This window comes from Onychostoma macrolepis, chromosome 03 (genome assembly GCF_012432095.1).
Source record: "Onychostoma macrolepis isolate SWU-2019 chromosome 03, ASM1243209v1, whole genome shotgun sequence".
In the NCBI taxonomy this organism is placed as follows: Eukaryota; Metazoa; Chordata; class Actinopteri; order Cypriniformes; family Cyprinidae; genus Onychostoma; species Onychostoma macrolepis.
In genome coordinates this window covers 2,475,632-2,495,750 of record NC_081157.1, presented here as the reverse complement: position 1 = coordinate 2,495,750, position 20,119 = coordinate 2,475,632, and the positions used below count along the sequence as shown (strand labels likewise).

At 36.7% G+C, this 20,119-nt stretch overlaps 2 long non-coding RNA genes across 4 annotated transcripts; one reads left to right on the top strand and one right to left on the bottom strand.

The window, feature by feature from the left end:
• Positions 1 to 55: 55 nt before the first annotated feature.
• LOC131536792 (uncharacterized) lies at positions 56 to 5,772 on the bottom strand. Its single transcript, XR_009270084.1, has 7 exons — positions 5,493 to 5,772; positions 5,266 to 5,331; positions 5,144 to 5,176; positions 4,832 to 5,055; positions 4,189 to 4,730; positions 666 to 2,495; positions 56 to 151 (listed from the first exon to the last, which is right to left on the bottom strand). It is a non-coding gene; the product is annotated as an uncharacterized LOC131536792 (long non-coding RNA).
• Positions 5,773 to 7,472: 1,700 nt separating this feature from the next.
• LOC131536791 (uncharacterized) lies at positions 7,473 to 12,606 on the top strand. 3 transcript variants are annotated; one of them, XR_009270083.1, is made up of 5 exons: positions 7,473 to 8,004; positions 8,093 to 8,190; positions 8,264 to 10,165; positions 10,323 to 10,534; positions 10,624 to 12,606. It is a non-coding gene; the product is annotated as an uncharacterized LOC131536791 (long non-coding RNA). The 3 variants fall into 3 exon arrangements; XR_009270082.1 differs by having other exon boundaries at positions 7,473 to 8,190; XR_009270081.1 differs by having other exon boundaries at positions 7,473 to 10,165.
• The last annotated feature ends 7,513 nt before the right edge of the window (positions 12,607 to 20,119 follow it).

The window sequence follows — 20,119 nt, the reverse complement described above, 5'->3', positions numbered from 1 at the left end:
TAATACACGAGTTTCACAATTTGAGTTGAATTACTGAAATAAATGAACTTTTCCACGACATTCAAATTTATTGAGATGCACCTGTGCTGTTGGGTTTAATCTACACAATGCATCATGTTGTAAAAGACCATATTTTTGTAGTGTTGCTGTCCTGTGAGAAAAAAAAAAAAAGAAAGAAGAAAACTTAGTACTTCATGTTTGTACGAGAATACTTAACAAATGTACTTCCTTGCAGTCCACCACTGATTATTTTGAAAATGAAAGCAACAATATTTTGTCAGAATATTAACAAATTGATGCTAACTATATCAGAGGCTGCATCTGAAGGACTCGGACTGGCCATGCAGGGCACTGGTCAGCTGTCATAGCTGCCGCTGAACATTGAGCTGTTCAATGCCCTATTTGTTTATTTATTTATTTTTCACCGTTTTATTTTTATGCTTAATTGCCTAAAAAAATCCGGGTTGCAAACCTGTCTACATATGCATGGTCAAGACAATGAACTATATAAAATAGCAGCTTTGTAAGATATTAGTCAGCATTTGAACTGCTGTGTGTGTGTTTGTATTTTGTAGTTTTTCCATTATTCAAGTAATCTCCAAGTAGTACCTGCATTTAAAGTTGTAATCTGGAAATTAAGGACGCAGCAAACCAGTGTAATTTACCTGGCCTCGGTCTTGGCTAAGCCTGAGGTACATCACCGTCTCCTCCATTATAATGTAAAACAGAAACAAAAATGATCAACTCTGGCTCCACCTGTCCTGTCAAGAGGGCAGCTCTCCTCTCGCACCGTTGCTATGCGACAGGAGCGGCAATGCGGAACACCTGGTTGTGCAATTAGTAAATCCTGCAAAGGCGGAGCGTCTCAAGCACTTCCAAGGGTCCTTCGTGCACTTTGGAGGCGTGGCCTTCAAAGTCCATGCACTCCGAAGTGCGTACACTTAGCTTTGGGACACAGCTTGTGTGATGTCAGCAGCACGCGCCTGCTTGAATGAATGAACGCAGAGAAGGCTGTAACTGGAGACCGCCTCTCCATTGTTAAACTGCAGTAAGTGAACTTAAAGTCATCTGAGATCGTACAATAAGGTCAAAATTTAGTGTTTTCCTCTTTTTCTGTAATGCCTTGTTTTATAGCTGAATTGATGTCTTGCGAGTTCCAGGTCATTCAATAGCTACCCAGCTAACATAAAAAGGTCCCCAGGAAGTCCCCTAAACGGCCTCTGCGAATGTCTCCCGGACGTTAGTGTGTAGGGTCCCCTTGACGTCGAGCGGACGTTCGCGAAGACGTCCTGATGTTCACGGGGATGTTCACAGGATGTGCAGCGGCCATTCGGGACGTTTAGGGGACTTTCGCTTTAAGTCCTCTGAATGTCATTTTATTTTACTTTTAGGCTAACCAAAGAAAATAGACATGTGAAAATAGTTGGAACATGTTTGCTACATTTTTATTTTTAAAAATGCAAAGGTTTTTTTTCTTTCTTTTTTTTTTATTAGATGTTAAGAAATAAAAGATATATATACAACTATAACAAAACATCAAAGAATAAATGGGCTTGCAAGAAAAAATAAAATACATAAATGTATAATTAAGCAAAAATAAAGAGACGAATTACATCAATGCTACAGAAACGACATACAGGTTCAATTTTAAATTAGTCTACATATGACTCTTTAGCAAATTAAAAATGTGCTTTTTCCGGGCGTGGGTGGGAGGCTGAGTCAAGCAAAGCAGCTGTGTCTCCGCGTTATTCCGATGGTAGCTCTTCCCGTTGGCTTCTAACTTAAAACAATGAAACGAACACATTCATGTCATAAAACATATGTCTAAAATGTTTCCTTGCGATGAAACCACAGCTAAATTCTGCGTTAATACTGAAAAGCATCCACTCAAATCTTTTCTAACATATTAATTTAATTTGTAAACGTCATCATTAATTAAAATAAAATGACATTCAGATGACATTCGGAGGACGTTCGCAAGAGGCCATTTAGGGGATGTTCTGGGGACCTTTATTTGTTAGCTGGGATATTGGTGTGAACAGTCACTCAAACCTTAAAGTGGGAGAATCTGTTAAAGTTGTGTAGCCTATGTGTAAATGCAAACGTCATTCTCGATGTCTGCACATGAGTTTATTAAGCTTAATTTCCATAACGACTTTGTCACATGCGCTTATACATCTTAAGCCTCATGAAAGCCGTACGAAAAATACCTTTTACTGTGAAATCAAGTACGGTAAGTTGTCTTATGACATATAGCTACTGATTGTTTTTTTATGATCTCTGATGTTCTTATGCTTATTGTCTGCATTAGGCTGAATAATGGCTTAAACGAACCACTAGTTTACTAGAAAAATCTTTAATGGGAGGCAGCCGTACCCAGACGTCGCTGATAAGTCTTTAAAGCATTTTATACGCATTTGGTCGGATAAATTCTGCTTTCAGAACTGTCAAGTCCGTTACGGAGAGATGTCACATCCGTAACATTGAGTTTTCCTCTGAAACACAAAAATGAAAATAAAGAAAAAATCAATATTTTAGATTTTGTAAAAAGTCAACCCTTCTCCATTCGGCAGATATTGTTGCTTCTGGTTTGTGCAAATCGGAGAAAATCTACAAAATATGTTGTCTCCTAGAAACTTGTGTACGAGTAAGTAATGACAAATTTCATTTTTTGGTTAACAGCAGGTGTTCACTAATGTTCAATCTCATCATCTCCAACACTGCTTCAATGGTACTTTAACTCTATAATGTACACACACATGAATACTAGGCAGTGTTAATTTAAAATGGGCATTTTGCTGTGTGCTATTACATAAATCTTACCTATTTTATTTATGTATGACTGACAAATGATTCACATTAAGGTTATTAGTTAAAACTATGTAATCCAAATGGATGTAAATATAAATGTAATTCAAATAGAACTTAAATTTAGACAATTTTTTTTAGTGTGAATTGGAATGTGTCTTCCTCGACTTGTGATCCAACCGTCCAAAACTCACCTTAATACCCATTTCAAACAGGACCAAAGTCCCCCACCAACCAGTTTTATAAGTAAAATGTTCTGCCAGCTACTTGTTTCATTAAAATAATTATCACTCGCAATGTAAAACCAAACACAAAAATATATAGTACTGCTCAGTCTCTTTGAGACGAAGATCAGCCATGTTGGCTTAAAAATAAAAATAACTTGACTGCTTGACTACAAGTGTCTTTTCCAGTGCATGTGATAAGTGTGACTCATCTCACCCATAGCTATAATGCCGACAGATACTAATTGTAATATAATGTGTAAAAAGTAGATCTTTTAGTCCAGTCTCTACTGAATGTTCAGAAATATAAAATGTTGTTTGTGCTGTCTGCTTTTGAATTCAAGTACTGATGTTTGATTAGTATGTTAACTAATTTTAGTACAGTGTTTTTCCATCCATCCCACCCACCCCATCTGTTAATCTGTCTGTCTGTCTGGCCACGCACACACTGCAAGATTCAGGAGTGACAACCACCTTTAAATGCCAGAGTGTGTCCCGTTCCATGTGTGTACAGAACAAGACTCACTCCCGAAACTGCCATCTGTACACGAACATTGGAGTGCTTCTCGTGACATCATCAATAACAACTAGTTGTTCAGTTCGGTTCTGTACACACTGCATAGAATTTAATAATTTTGCTGTAATCTGTTTTTTAATCTGTAATGTTTTTTTTTTATTATTATCATTGAGACATATAGATTTATATAAATTATTTGTCAAGGAAGAATGTATGTATTTATGCATGCACTAAAATGCCTAAAATTAAAGATAAAAATGTATTAAAAAACACACAAAAAAAAAACTATAAAGCTGTATTTGCAAACAACAGTTAATAAAAATTTCAAAAATGCGCAATAAACTCTATAAATGTGGTTGTCACTATCTGTATTTTTCAGTAGTTAATGCGGTTGTGACTCTCGTATTTTAGTGAATAATGTGTGTACAGAACTGGATTAAAGAGTAAAAGGTTAACTGACAACTGTTCATCCATAAATCCATCCATCCTGTCTGTCTATCTATCATATTGTTGTATCTATCAGTCCTTCTGTCTGTTTGTCCGTCTGTCCATCCATCACATTTTGTCTGAGATTAATAAATGTGCTTTTTTTGGCTGACTGTTTATAACTTACAGAATTAAATTTCATAATGCACTCACCTGATTAACTTTTTTTTTATCACGATCCGGGCATGTTTTAGGGTGACAGCAATCATGTCTTCCACACTCTGGGATTTTTGGTGTGGGTATGCCTTGCTGCAGGCACCTTGATTTAATACAGAGATCACCATTATTAAAATTAAAACTAGAAATTAGAATGACAAAGTTCTATTCTAAAAACATCAAACATTAATCTTCTTTCTCCGATGAATATACATATATATATATGTATTGAGAAGAACTTACAACTTTTACATTTAAAAAGGAGTAACAACATTTACAACCTACCAAATCTTATTTACAACTTATTTACAATCCAAATAATGTGATCTCTTGAAATAGACAGATTATTAGTCATTAGTGGCAAGTTTTGAAACTTGCGTATGATGACATTATTGATAAGGAGATGTTGAAATTTAAGTTTTCCCTTTCTCCCTTTGTAACTGTAATATTCCCATAAGGAATTATCTCCAATTTTTTTTCAGCATCCTCCGAATTCCATCTCCCAAGCTGCCACCACTCCGAAGACACAGATAACGAATCTACAAACAACAACAATCAGTAATTAAACACAAGAGCAAAATGTTTTAAATTATTATAGGTTAAAAATCACTAGTAATGTTGCTTGTGTTATGGCACATACCATCTTCTTTCGAAATTCAGCATCTTTCAGCTCATCACACAGCTACTCTAATTCCTCTACAGTCTTACAGGGCTGCTCCAGCACCTCTGTGAGATCAGAGACAGAGCTGCTTGGCTGGCTTGTTGATTGCTGCATTGTTTCAGCCGCTGATGCAATGTTGTTCTGGATTTGGTCCAGTTTCAACATGATTCTTCTTTCTAAATTCTCAAATAACTTGTAGATTTCTGTGCAGAATTTATTTTGAAACATAAATGACATAACACTGCCATAAGACAACATAATTTAATAATTATGATGAAATTAAATAGTTACCATCTCGAAGAGATTGTGGATTAATCACACTTCCTAAAACAAGTCACAAATCATTTTATCAGATAATATATACATTACATGTATATGTGTGTGTATGTGTGTGTGTGTGTGTTTTAGTGTACCTTGATTCTGCCAGTTGACAGAAACTGACTGATGTGGCTGCTGTTGTGGTGTTGAAAGAGATGGAACTGTGATGAAACGAGAATATTTTTATGTAACAATAGTTATTAGAGTTTTGCATGTTTTTAATGAATTTTTTTCAATTTTGTAGTAATCAACATTATAACACAAATAGACTGACTTTAACCTTAAAATTCACTTAATTCCATTGAGATTTTAGTGTACTCACAGCAAGGTGCTGTAGGACCTCATGCAAACGGAAACACCAAGATTTGTGTTTAACAGCAAAAAAAGGAGTAAGAGTAAAAGGAGTCCTCTGTAGACATCTGCGGTCATGAGACTAGTTAACGATTAATCTCAGATCACGGTTTGAGCCGTTTCCTGTCAGCGTTTTCTCATCGGTGATAATGACTAACTTAATCAGGAAAAACAAAGCTCCTTTGTTTTAAAGAACTGAAAGAGTCTTTCTTGCAACCCGTGGAGCAACCGCGTGATTCAGTCAAGATATAACGATCCATACATTCAAGCAGGAAAAGGACCATTAAAAGGAACTTAAAGCCTCAGGCCGTCAAGACCATGAGATCTGTAACATGGCTCCCGCGTGCTCGGTCTCCAACTTTGCTCATGTAACAAAAGAAACACTTACGCAAATGATCGCTAAAGACAATCATTTATTTCCATTGCCATCGATGCAAGTGTATGAACAAATAACATGTTTGATGTCTTACATATATGCTTGATGTTTATGTTATGCGTGGTGTGATATTTCGATCTTTACCTTATAACTTTCTTTTGAATAGTGCCATGTATAGTATCATATTAGAGAGTATGTCAAATGCAGGAAGTTGGAATTAATGTTATGTTGATGTTTAAGTTCATATGAAGGGTGAATACTTTTATAACCATTTATTAGAAATATCACTCACATGATGGACGAAGCATTATGTTAATATATGCACGGAAAGAAGCCGTGCGGGGCGTGGCCTCGGCCTGTACAGACAATCTGATTGGAAGATACCTTTAGTGGGTGGACAGAATCCAGCCCGTTAAAACTACGTGACACAAAGCAAATAGGGAGAGTTTTTCTAAAATGAACGAGAGCTTCAAAAGATGAACTGAGCTGCAAGAAAGGAACGGGGGCTGCTGCTGCTGACAACTGGGCCGCTGGAAGAACTTTGCTGCTAGAAAACTTTGCTGCTGGAAAGCCTACAGCCTTAACATCAGGTTGACCATCCAAGACTTTCACTATCAACTTCTGACAAAGGAACTTGCAAAGCCTGCAGCATAAGGACTTCAAAGCCTTGCCAGTTTCGCGCAGCCAGGAAGCCACCAATCCAAAAGGATTCCCCGTGTGACGTCACGCAACAAAGACACTGCAGCTCCGGGATTCCCTCAAACAACCATACAGAGCCAGCTCAGCCTTCAAGTCAACGTAACGCAAGTAAAACAAACAAAACATCTCTATTTGCTGAGCTGATGTGCATTAATCTTTAAGAGTAAAGTCAGAGCCTCTGTTTGTGACTCCATCAGGTCTTAGAACCTTAAATTGTCTTCAAATCGCAACCCTCTTGCCGAACGTGTGTATGTGTGTGTATGTTTTGTGTTAGTATTGTGTCATAGAATAGTAAATAAACTCTTGTTTCATTTATGAGGAATGGTTTGGTGCTGTGTTTTCCAAGTTTGAAACTATTTGCCGAAGATCTTGTTACCTGTTGCTCAAAATTACCCAATGAATTCTGTATTATTATCGGGACCACGAAATAAACAGAATTGCTAAAAATACTGGTTTAATGCTCGCTGGCTCGAGTCGTTAAGAAAGTATAAATTATATGTTTTGATTAATATCAATTAATCTATACATTTTGATTAATATCAATTAATCCGATCAAAATATTGGATTTCTACGATTTGATTCCCTAAAGCTAAAATTCAAATTAAAAGCTTCAATAAAGAGCTAAAGTTATTACAGTGCTGCAGGCAAAATCACATTAGATCTTTTTTTACTGGTTGCTCCTCATCTAACACGGACAAAAAAACAACAACAACAACAAAAAAAAAAAAAAAAAAAAAAAAAAAAAATATATATATATATATATATATATATATATATAATATCAGTACAATTTCAGACTATAGCAAACAAATGAAAGTGAATCATAGTGTCTTTACCTTCATCAGGCTCCCCAGCTGAAAACAAAATAAAACAAAATATTAGCATATATTTTTTTCTTAAAGGGGTAGTTCACCCAAAAATGATCATACTCACTCTTGAGTTGTTCCAACCCTGTTTAAATATATTTGTTCAACAGCTGATTACTTTTTGTTAACTTTCTACACGTAGATGCAATTGCTGTTGATCTTGGCCGTTTGTTTATTTTCTTTGCTTTCAAACTGGAAATCTCATCTTCAGGGCCAAACGCAACAGGGCAATAAACAGTTAGAAAAATATGCTAGAGGGTACTGTTCTGAATAATTTATTCGCAACTGTTTAACCTTGCATTAAATAAATAATACAGTGACGTAATAATGATTTCACCTTGGGATGATTCACTGTACTCAAGAACTGTAAAAAAAAAAAAGCATTTAAAGAAGATATATGTAGCCAATGATGATAATCTCTCTTTGGGGCGTGCCTTATTTTACATGGCCCATAAAGATAGCCGTAGATGTGGTAGGAATGTGCGTCTCATCGTCACGGGTGACGTCATCTATTTCCGGTGTGTCGCGGGAGTGTTTGTTTGGTAAGGAGCTGCAGTCGCGGCTGTATTCCTGAACACTTTGAATCAAACTAGGTTTTACGTACTTATTTGGGCTCGCGTATTTTTCTAGTGTGGACTGAGGAAGCCTGCGGTGCAGCGCATGTGGTACCCGATTGCATTTGCGTCCTGGAATTTGAATGTCCTGTGCCTTGCAAGCCATTTAAACCGGTAGGTTGTTATTTATTATTTGCTGCACTAAGGGTCTGGATTGAGCACTTTAAATTTGTATCTATCTTTCTAGTTACAGACCAGGGGAGAAACATTGCAGTGGGTTTCTTGACGGAGCTTTTGTGGCTGTCTTCGCATATGCCGACTGTTATACCACTGATTGTTGCTCAGTAGTGCCGCATACCGTCACGTTACGGACCCTCGTCTCACGGTACTTTACTGGCTCGACTGCAGGAATGGATGCGTAATCTGCCGCGAACTGCAATCACGTACTGCTATGGTATGGTGTTTATTTAAAGCTGGACACTTGTATCGGCTGTCTGGTGGTCGAGCGTGCCGGGGATCCGCTACGATGGCCTCCGTTGCTCTCGCTTAGGGGGATCAAGTGATTCAACCATCCAGCAGTCATTATTTTGATCTGGTTCCTTTTTTTGAGTGGTATAACGTTATATAATTTGAATTATCTTTTGCTTATTGTGTTTTGCTTTGTTTATGAGTCCATTGCTTTAAAACTTAGTATTTTTTTTTTTTGTAGATTTGTTTTTTTGAATTTATTATTTTGTTGTCAACCAAATTTCTGTGAATTGGTTGTTAACTGAATGGTTTCTTTTTGTTTGATTATATTTGTCTATTATTTTTCTTGCATTCACCGTTTCAAGTACTGATTTACTAGCGGATGGTGACCATATGTGTGTGTAATTGCTCTTAATGCATGGAGTACTCAGTTTTATAATGTGTGTATATTTGATTGGATGTTTAATGTGTAATTCTGCTTCCTCTCCAGTGGTTGGGGTGATCAGGATTCGTGTCTGTGTGGACGAGTCTCTCTCTCTCGGTGGTGGTCTCTTCCGATTGCAGTGTTCCACATTTGTGGTCTGAAGTGTGAGTGCACGAGTGTTTGCTGTGTCATTTTCAGGGAATGAGCGAGTAGTCCCCAGCCCTGGAGTGGAGGTTGAAGTGTGTGTGTGTGGTAGTGTGTATTTGATTCATATATTTACATTTGCTAATGATGTCCAAATAAAAACTGTACTTTTGTATTCCATCTGTCTCTGGTCTTATCTCAGCCGCAACCGAACCTGTGTGCTTTAAAGTTAATCTTATCAGGCGATTCCCCGGTAAATTTGCCTCCGGGGTGGCGTAGTCGGGTATCTTAGAGGGCTAGAGTTTATGTCTGCCTTTTGGGGGTGAGGTGTAAACTTTCAAATTTATGCCCTTTGTAAACGAACACGCCGCTACATATAGATATAGACAACATATACATATATATATGCATTTTGGCTTTTCTTGATCATTCCAAATTCATTTGTTTTGCATGTATGGGTTTGTCTATGGTGTCTTTCTAGGTTTGGTGGGCTGAAGTTCTTCTGCAAGAAACAAGTCACAACTGCAATTGTCTCTCAGTGTGAAAACTTTATCTTATTTACAGTGTCAGCACAGATTTTATACCTCTAAATGTTCTTGGTGGTATAATTTTTCGTGAACTATTTCCATCTGAGTCTTCAACATGGGAAGTTTCAACTGCTTTTCGTGCCCGATACCTTGCTAAGTTGTAACTGTCTGTTCTCAAAAATATCACAAATTTTGTTTAATAAATCTTATATAAATAATTGATATTTTAGGAATGGTTGCTAGTAGTTGATGAGATCCTGGTATTATACTTTACCTGTGTCAGAATATACTCTGACGACATATTTTGTCCAGAGATATTTGTCTGGAATGGCACATTTTATGACCTTGGTCCCAACATTTGAATTGGGCCAATAGCAGAACAGTACCTTTCAGACAGAGACAAGGATGCTTGCTTAATGTTTTCTATGTATATAATTGACCTTGATTTAATGTGTATCATTTATGTTTTATAAAAACATATATGGACTAAATCCTACTCCATCAATCCTTTCGAGCCACGAAGATGGTGCCACCTCAACCTCATTTTGCTCAGTGAAATTGAGGACTACATAGCGAAGATAAACCTGTAAGTGAAGTTTAGATAAATCTGTAAGTTCAGCTTGCAACACACAAATGAAACATACACAATCACCTATTAATAGACAATCATTGGTTACTTTCTCTAACCTTATACTTAATTTATGTTTTCCAATGTTGGTTCTTGTTGTACTGGAAACATCTAGGATTTCAAAAGCGAATGGCACTGGAGAGCATGAAGAAGGATGACAGAAGGAAGCTGTAGGAGGCAGAAACTCATGGGGCAAATCTTCAGGACCCAGAAACTCAGGAGTAAAGCCGAAGCAGTTAGACACACAGGGGACAAAGCTTCAAGAGGTGGAGACTCAGGGGTGAAGCTGAAGGATGTAGAGACTCAGGGAGCAAAGGAATACTTCAAGTATGTAATTTCACCCAAATTGTCATTATCTTGTCATTTTTATTATTTTATTTTTATCTTTCGTGATTTTATTTTTTGTCACATCCTAGAAAGTATGAAGAATGGACACCTCAAAGCATTTGAGAATGCCTGATAGCCACGTATGTTCCATAGAGGCGTGAATCACACGGTGTCGTCAGATGTGGCTGTAGATTTGTGTACACCCTGCATAACACTGTGTCATCTGCTTGTTCTGACGCCACCTCGTAAAATTGTTCAGGGCCTAACACAAAGGCATTGTTTGGGCACTTGAATGACATCAAGTTTTCCTTGATTTCTATCTTGGACATGGATGTTTCCTCAAGACGATTTGCAACTTGTGCCAAAACATTTTTTCCAGATCGTACCATTTTTTTCAGTTGATGAAGATAGCTCTCGAACTTGAAAGCACTGCAGCTGTCAAGGCTGCCAAAGTTTTGGGCATCTTCTGCAAGGTGCAGCAAGGAATGGTCATTGTATACCAAAAATGTCTCTCCATACAGCTCCCTGTCACGTGTCGGCCCGTCTGAGTTCCTGTTTGTCCTTATTTGGTTTAGTTCCTGTTCTTGTTTGTTAATTATCATTCATTGTCCCCACCTGATTTGGATTATGTTGTTTGCTCTTTTGTTCCCTTTCATTTATAAGTCCTCAGTTTTCCCCTTGTCGTTTTCTCGTCTTAACGTCAAATAAATGGAAAAGTGTGTTTATGTTTATTTCGTTCTCTAAGTCTTTTATTTTATGTTTGCTAAAACCACAAGCCCGTGAAGTGTTCATAGAGCTGCTCTTGGAGAATTCCCTTTAGAACAATCTTCCCTGTGTAGATAGCAAACTGTCTGAACTCTGTTGCTTTCCAGCGATCTATTTCCTGCAAGCTCCTTGGCTTCCTGGCAAAGCAATCTGGAATGGACCTCTTTAGTGTCTCCAGCCTGCCACTTACATGGGTCACATCTCCTGATGACATCCGGAAATCTGTTCTCCCTCTTGTCCACAAGAGCAGAAGCTTTTTCATTACCCCGAGACAGCTCTGGTGCATATAATCTATGGGGAATGATTTGATCATGTCGATTGGAGGACAGAGAAGGGTGAGATCTCCTCTTCTTGATGGTGTTCAGGTTGCCAGCATTCCCTGAATGATTGATCTGTTCTCATGGTCAGGTTATTTGTTTCGGCATATGTTATCCGACCATCCCAAGATCCCCTCTGGTTGCATTTATCGCACCCATAGTATCCAGAAAACTGCTTTACACACTTTACCATAGCTTTAGCTGGAGCATCGCAGGTAACACATCGTAGTTGGATGTTTAAGCATCTCCCTCCCCAGGTAAGACCATGGACTGGAGTAGTTCTGCCAATTGCTGAACTGTGTCAGAGGCAAGGTTTGGTGTTTTGAGTTTGGAAGCAGTGGATATGCACAGAAGGAAAATACATCTTGGAGACAAGTTTATGGAACAAAGAACTGGCCAGAGGGATACGTTTGAGCTTTTGAACACTGGCAGCCCATCAATGTTCAGGGAGAGGTCAAGTGACTGAAGAAGATCTGTCACAGCTGCAGGAGACCTGCTCAGATGTTTTGAGAGCTGATCTGCCACATTAAACTGTACACTCTCGACACCATATTTGGTAGTAAGTTCATGGTTCGTGTGTCCGAAGAGCGTCCTTGCAGTATGGGGAAGGTCTTCATGCCCATGTCTTTTAAGCATGTTTAATAGAACATCCACAGCATTATGTTTAACTTGAAGCATACATGCCCATTCGGAAAGTTGTTCCCTGAGTGTGGGTGTAATACCTTGTTCGCTCTCAGAACTTGACAGGGCTGGGTCTGAAAACATGTCAAGATGATCTTCCTCAATGTGCTGGTTGTGATTAAGGCTGTCGCTTTCAGCAATGCTGGCCATCTCAACTGAATTGATAGTTTCTTTGTTGTCTGCCTTCTTTTGTGCCCTTGACACTCTAGCCCAGATTTTGTTGTACTGCCTCCTACACTCTTTGGATGTCCTCAAGCTACTGTACTGGTGTCTCTGCCAATAATTCAATAAATTAAATTTTTCAGTACACTTACAGATTTAATTTGTTTTTAATCTGTTTTTCTCAATCTACCAGTATCAACCATATAACTTAATTTGGTACTGAACTTACCTTTGTTGATGACATACTTGCCAGAAGTATAAAGGCTGAGAAACAGAAATAAACACAAGTTAATAAATAAATATATATATATATATATATATATATATACATACACACACACACACCGCTCAAAATTTGTGATCAGTAAGACTTTTAATGTTTTTTAAAGAAGTTTCTTATGCTCATCAAGGCTGCATTTATTTAAACAAAAATACAGAAAAAAAACTGTAATCTTGCAAAATGTTATTACATTACAATATAAAATAATGGTTTCTCTTTTAATATACTGAATTTCCATCAGCCATTACTTCAGTCTAAAGTGTCACATGATCCTTCAGAAATCATTATTTCTAATATGCTGGTTTATTATTAGAATTATCAATGTTGGCAACAGTTGCGCTGTCAAATATTTTTTTTTGGAAACTGCGATACTCTTTCAGAATTATTTGATGAATGAAAAGTTTAAAAGAACAGCATTTATTCAAAATATAAATATTTTCTAACAATATAAGTCTTTGCTATTACTTATCAATTTAACACATCCTTGCTGAGTAAAAGGTTTAATTTCTTTCAAAAAAAGAAAGAATATAAATTTACTGAACCCAAACCTTTGAACGTAGGGTATATTGTTAAAAAAAACAAATCTTTTTTTAAATGCTCTTCTTTTTAACTTTTAATTCATCAAAGAATCCTGAAAAAAAGTATCACAGGTTACAAGAAATATCAAGCAGCACAACAGTTTCCAGCACTGATAATAAATCAGCATATTAGAATAATTTCTGAAGGATCATGTGACACTGAAGACTGGAGTAATGGCTGATGGAAATTCAGCTTTGCATCACAGAAATAAATTATATTTTAAAGAATGTTAAAATAGAAACAATTATTTTTATATTGTAATAACATTTTGCAAGATTACTTTTTTTTTTCCCCTGTATTTTTGATCAAATAAATGCAGCCTTGATGAGCATAAGAGACTTCTTTAAAAAAACAACTTTTTCCAGCATTGATACTAAGTATGAAATCAGCATTATATGATTTCTGAAGGATCATGTGACACTTAAGACTGGATGGCAGTAATGGCAGGAGAAAATTCAGCGTTGCATAACAGAAATAAATTAAATTGTAAAGGATATTAAAATAGTAAACAATTACATTAAAATTGTAATAATATTTCACAATATTATTGATTTTTTTTTCTTCTGACTTTGATTAAAGAAATGCTTTCAAAAGCTTTAAAAAATAGTAGTTTCCGAACAAGATAAAAAAAAAAATAAAATAAAAAACACTGATTCAATTTGGCCCCCCTCCCCAAAATACAGTTCAAAGTGCTTTTGTTTTTATTAAAGATTCATATTTTTATTAAATTAAATTTGAAGTTTACTTGAATATCATGTTTATATTAAACTTAATTTATAAACTAAACATATGGTAAACAATTTGTAAAATATTTCTATTTAGATTTGTCATGTTTTAATGTATCTTTCAAATATAAATTCACATTTAATTAAGTTACATTTGAATGTAGTAATGTATAGGCTAAATGTTAAAGATAATTAAAAAAAAGTATTTATAGTGAAATTCAGGCTGAATCAATGGCATGTTCTGTCTACACCCAACTATAGCCATAGGGACAAGTTCATGAACCACATCTTTCTTCAAACACATTATTATTGTGATTTGACCCAAAAGACACAATATTATTAACCCTCTGGGGTCGACAAACGCATATATGCGTTTTGAGGCAGATTTTCCTGATAAGGCCGAAATGAGCTTGAATTTTTGATCGTACAGATAAAAGCAATACACCATTCAAATCTGTAAGGGGTCTACTTTTATTTGTATACACTCATAATAACAACTAAACTTTGTGCTTTTGAAGAATAAAGAAAACAAACAGGGTGCGCTCTCTGTCTTCTCCGTCTCCGCGAACTGCTTTTTGAAACACGGCACTAAAATGAACTGTAACTCAGCAAATACTTCACACAGAGACATGAGACATATATCTGTAGAAAGCTTGACATGTCTACTGTTAAATGAAGTAAGTCTTACCGAAAATAAATATTCTGTGATAAAGTAATCTGTATGAAACCAAGGACATGTCCAGTTTTTCCGTCTGGTCTCATTATCTCTAATTAGGTTACGGCCACACGCTGCTCGCGCTATTGTTATTACAAACCTCCACGCGAGCCACGCGGCATGTAAACGCCCACACCACCGTAAACAAAGCAGCAACGCGCTCATCTCAGATACTTTTCAGTTTTGGAAGAACACGCTGTGAGGAATAAGCCTTGTATTTACCCCCAGAAGACGCGCTGAGAGGAAAAAGCTTTGTTTACCTCACAAACAGAACGCGAGCGCAGCTGGAGCCGCGGAGGACGAGATACTTTATACCGAGTAAGTAATGTTTCTTATTGGCATTCGATAATGTGTTGTTGTGACAAAGATGAACGCATTTACTGGTGAACTTGTCCTAAACTATAACTCCAGAATAAAATGTGTAAAATCGAGTGCAACATTTTGAAATATGATAGGCAACCTTTCATTGCATTTAAATGTTGCACGACGCGAGGATAGTTATATGTTCTATGCTTTATTTATTTTGAAAAGTAAAAATATGTAGGCCTATATATTATAATAAATATAATGTGCTGTTTTTGCTGTACTTTGGATCAAATAAATGCAGCCTTGGTGAGCTGAAGACACTTCTTACTGTTACTGTTCTACACAAATCTTACTGTTTAAATAATTTGACTGGTAGTGTATGTATGGTCACCATGTTTGCTTTGTCTTTGTCCGTTCATTGTGTTGCTCACGTCTGTTTTGTGTTTTCTCATGCAGTTTCTGCTGTCTCCAGTTTTCCTGGGTTCCAGTTTCCTGCCACTGTTTTGGATATTTTGGATATTGCACCCACGATGTCTTGACTCTTCTGTTGTTTATTTGTTCCTAATAAACTATTTAACTGCATTCACAAGTGAATCTCAAATTATAGATAGTTATACGTATACACATTTCTTTTTTCCTCACATTCTTTCTTGTAACTCTTCTCTCTCAGTCACACACCTGACTCAATGGCTCATTATGCAGCTCATTATGCGGGCCTTTGTCTTCTCAGGTGTGAATGTGAAGGTTGACGCCCTCTCGCATAGACCCTTTTTACTCAAAAAGTGACTTGGAGTCTTTAAATCAATATATTGTTTTATGTGAGCAAGTAAACAAGATGATTTACATATAATTTTGAAGGAAAAATTCTAGGCCACAAGATCCAGTTCTCAAAAGTCTTGTGAACAAATGTTCTGTATGTGTTTTATGGCCTTATTTCAGTGACTTCAAAATTTTAGTTTTTCACTAACCACGCATAAACGTTTCTTTCTCAAAAACAAAATCATGTACATAAATGCTGCTAACATATTATTGTAGCCCAGTTTGTGCTGTTTACAGTGATATAAGACTTTGTAAGGGCATGTCAAAACTACTCCAGTCCCCCAAAACACCCTTAGACCCCAGAGGGTTAACTCATCATTAATTACTTATAACTTAACATGAATTCATGAGTTGACAATGTATCATGTCATGACTTGTCTTGGAGGGGCACATCTTTAAAAAGTTAGCCGTTACACATTTTATACATATTCAGCTCACCTAAATCCAACCTGTCCTCCAACCAATACGCCCATATAGGTCGTTTGTCCAAATCCCTGAAATATGACCCATCAGAGCGTATACTACAATTGCGCTCCTATCGGCAACAGGACATTTTCATATTAATGTTTTGTACCCTTTTATTGGCGTTATAGTTCGGGTTTCGTGTAGCTCGGTTGATGGAGCATTGCGTTATATGATGAAATGTAATTACGTGATCATGCGATCATGGGTTCGATCCCAGAGAATAAAAATCATGATTTTGATTCCTGTAAGGGGTAGGTTTAGGGGTAGGGTTAGGTGTGGTCATTCGTACGAATTAGCCACCTTGTAAAATATGTACGAATACTGTGAGATCGGTGTAAAAAGTCCACACATTGCATTTAAATAAACACGCATTTTGATTGGTAATGACAGTCATACGTCATTTCATGACGACAGACGCAACACGAGACTGTCATTGTTTTTACGCGTGCTAGAGGGCGCTTAACTTTAAAACGTAAATATAGGTCGTAATAAGGGCTTGCACAAATGACCTATAGGGTAATTTTTTGTTGGAGGACAGGCTCTCTAAATCAGATATTTGGTGTTTTTTGGTGGTTTGTAAAAAAGTGGAAGAGCAGAGGTCATGTGGCTGCATTTGGATGGAGAAGGAACTGAACGGTAGGAGGAAGGTTAACATTTTGAAGGGGCAATAGTGGCCCAAAAGAAGAGCAAGAACACAAGACAAACGTCTGATTTCAGTGCATTATTATGATATAAAGACAGTAAACCAATCCATAACATAACCATCAACTCTACGCTAACACTGATTTTAATTTGGAAAATTGCATCTGCTTAATGAATATGTTATTGTAGGAGGGCAGCAGTGGAATCACTCAAAACAGGATGAGATGAAGTTGTTTTTAATTATGAATGCATCATTGTGCGTTGGATGATTTAGGTTAAACGTAAATATTGCAAGAAATCCACTGTCATTCACTGATGTTTGTGACACAGCTGCAGGTGGAAAATTTATAAACAATTTTGCAGTGTGCCATTTTCATGAATCTTTCTTCTAGAGCATGTTTGATTTAGTTTACCCCAAAGTGTTAATTAATACATTAACTAACATGCAGGAACTAACATGTAATTAAGGTGGTGTTATTCATGCGGTAATTCATATGACTCATGTCGTAGTTAAGTTAGTTCTTCATTAGTTCTTGATTAATACATGTCTCAACTCTTCATTAGTTCATAGTCAATTAATTATTAATTAAGGTATTAGTACATGATAATTCATGTACTGTTATTGTAAAGCGTTATCTAAGATGCTACACATTAGATCGTGCAGGGATCATGTTTGTGACCGATCTTATTAGACACACGCTAACATCTCAGACACCGCGCAGAAATGCCATAGCGCCAGAAATGGAAGTAAATCACTACATTAACATACTTGGCAACTGGAAAAATGCAACTATGCAGCAGCGATGAATTAGGTCTGTACCTGACAGCACTTTCAGAACCTTATTGTGTCGCTGTTCATTTCCAATAAAATACGCTATACACATATATAATGTGTGTGTGTGTGTGTGTGTGTGTGTGAGAGAGAGAGAGAGAGTACGGTAAAACAGGAAAAATTACGCCTGAAGGCTTAAAATAAACCCTACTCTTAAAAGAAGAGCAAGAACACAAGACAAACGTCTGATTTCAGTGCATTATTATGATATAAAGACAGTAAACCAATCCATAACATAACCATCAACTCTATGCTAACACTGATTTTAATTTGGAAAATTGCATCTGCTTAATGAATACATTATTGTAGGAGGGCAGCAGTGGAATCACTCAAAACTCTTAAAACGCTGTTTAATTTCCTTCTTGAACAACCAACCAATCACGGTCTTCAAAAGACTGTGTCATAGCTAGCAACGGGGTCAGCCCCGCCTCCTCACTAAGATAAAAGTTTTTGTCTTTTCCTCGGTCAGAGTTGCTCTCAGATTGGTCCTGGATCACTTTTAAGCTAAGACTCCTAGTTAGAAATTTGTAAGCTAAATTAGGAGCTCTCGGAGAGGATTCTTAGAATCTTTAAGAATACGGGCCCAGTTCTTTTTCTCCACAGCCCAGGTGAGATGCTTCTGACGTTGTCTCTGGTTCAGAAGTGGCTTGGTAGCCCTTTTCCTGAAGACGTCTGAGCGTGGTGACTCTTGACGCACTGACTCCAGCTTCAGTCCACTCCTTTGTGAAGCTCTCTCAAGTGTTTGAATCAGCTTTGCTTGACTGTATTCTCAAGCTTGCTGTCATTCCTGTTGACAGGGATGTGCCTTTTCCTACATAAATTCTTCTTTCCAGTCGACTTTGCATTTAATATGCTTTGATACAGCACTCTGTAAACAGCCACACCTTTCAGTAATGGCCTTCTGTGGAGGGTGTCAATGTTCGTCTTCTGGATCATTGCCAAGTCAGCAGTCTTCCCCATTATTGTGGTTTCAAAGAACAAAAGCTATCCAGAATTTATACTGTAGGGATGGTCATTTATTGAAACTCAAATGTAAATATTCTAATATTTTGAGATACTTATTTTTGACTTTCATGAGCTGTAAGCTCTAATCATCAAAATTAAAGGAGGTTACTACCTAAGCCTTGCTCTTTTGCTTATTGGTCTAAATTTGTTAGAAATCCTGAGCGGGAAAGTGTTTGGTTATTACCTCATAAGTTTTTTGTTCCAAACAAGGTAAAAAAAAAACTTGAATTGAACTGAATTAAAATACATTTCTTTCGAAATTATTCATAAATTCTATCCTGTTAAATATTTTCTTTGTAAGTTTAAGAAGGATATTGATGTCTGCTCTTTTTGCTCTTTGCACTTGGAAACTGTACCCCTCATCTTCTGGCACTGTAGTTTTGTTAAAAAGTTATGGTATGACGTCTCTGTGTTTATCACAGAAAAGGTACTTGTTAATTTTATTTTGCATTTTGAAAATGTAGTTTTTGGATATTTTATTCAAGATAATATGAATAATGAAGCTTTTGTCATTAATCTATTTATTTTATTAGTCAAGTTTCACATTCATAAGTGTACATTGTCTAACAGAAAACCCTGTTGCACAGTGTTCTATAAAGAATTGGAAAGCTATATTTGTACTATTCAAAGTAGCACTAATAGAAGGGCTATCAAAACTGTCCGTTTGTGTTCTGTCTTCAAAATATTTGAGTAATGTAAAGGTCATGCATGTTTTTAAGTGTATTTTTCTTTTCTTTTATTACATTTGTTTTCTCTCTCCTTTATTTCCCTGGCTTTATATTGTCTGTTGTATTGTTCTGTATATGTTGTTTAAGGCATAATAAAAAATAAAAAAAACAATCATAAAGCCCCTCATGCCACATCTCCATAAGCACACCTACCTGTAAAACATTTACACAGAGTAAAACATTTGACATCTCATGTTGTTAGCTTTCCATTTCATGACAAATTTCATTTCATATGTATGTTTATGTTTATAAAGTAGTGAACACACACACACACACACAAGCACGCACACCGCGAACACACACCCCGAGCAGTGGGCAGCCATTTTTGCTGCGGTCCCCGGGGAGCAGTTGGGGCTCCGGTGCCTTGAAAAAAAAAAGATTTACTAATACGTCAACAATTGTATAAACTGCATATAAATAAACAATCATAGAAAGGTTTCAAAGAAAAATGTAGGAGGATTTCGATATAAACGCGATAAACTGGGTCATGTACACAGTGAAGCCACATTACCCATGTTTGAGCATGATGCATAACCTAACTAGATGAGTCCAGTTTGCAAACGA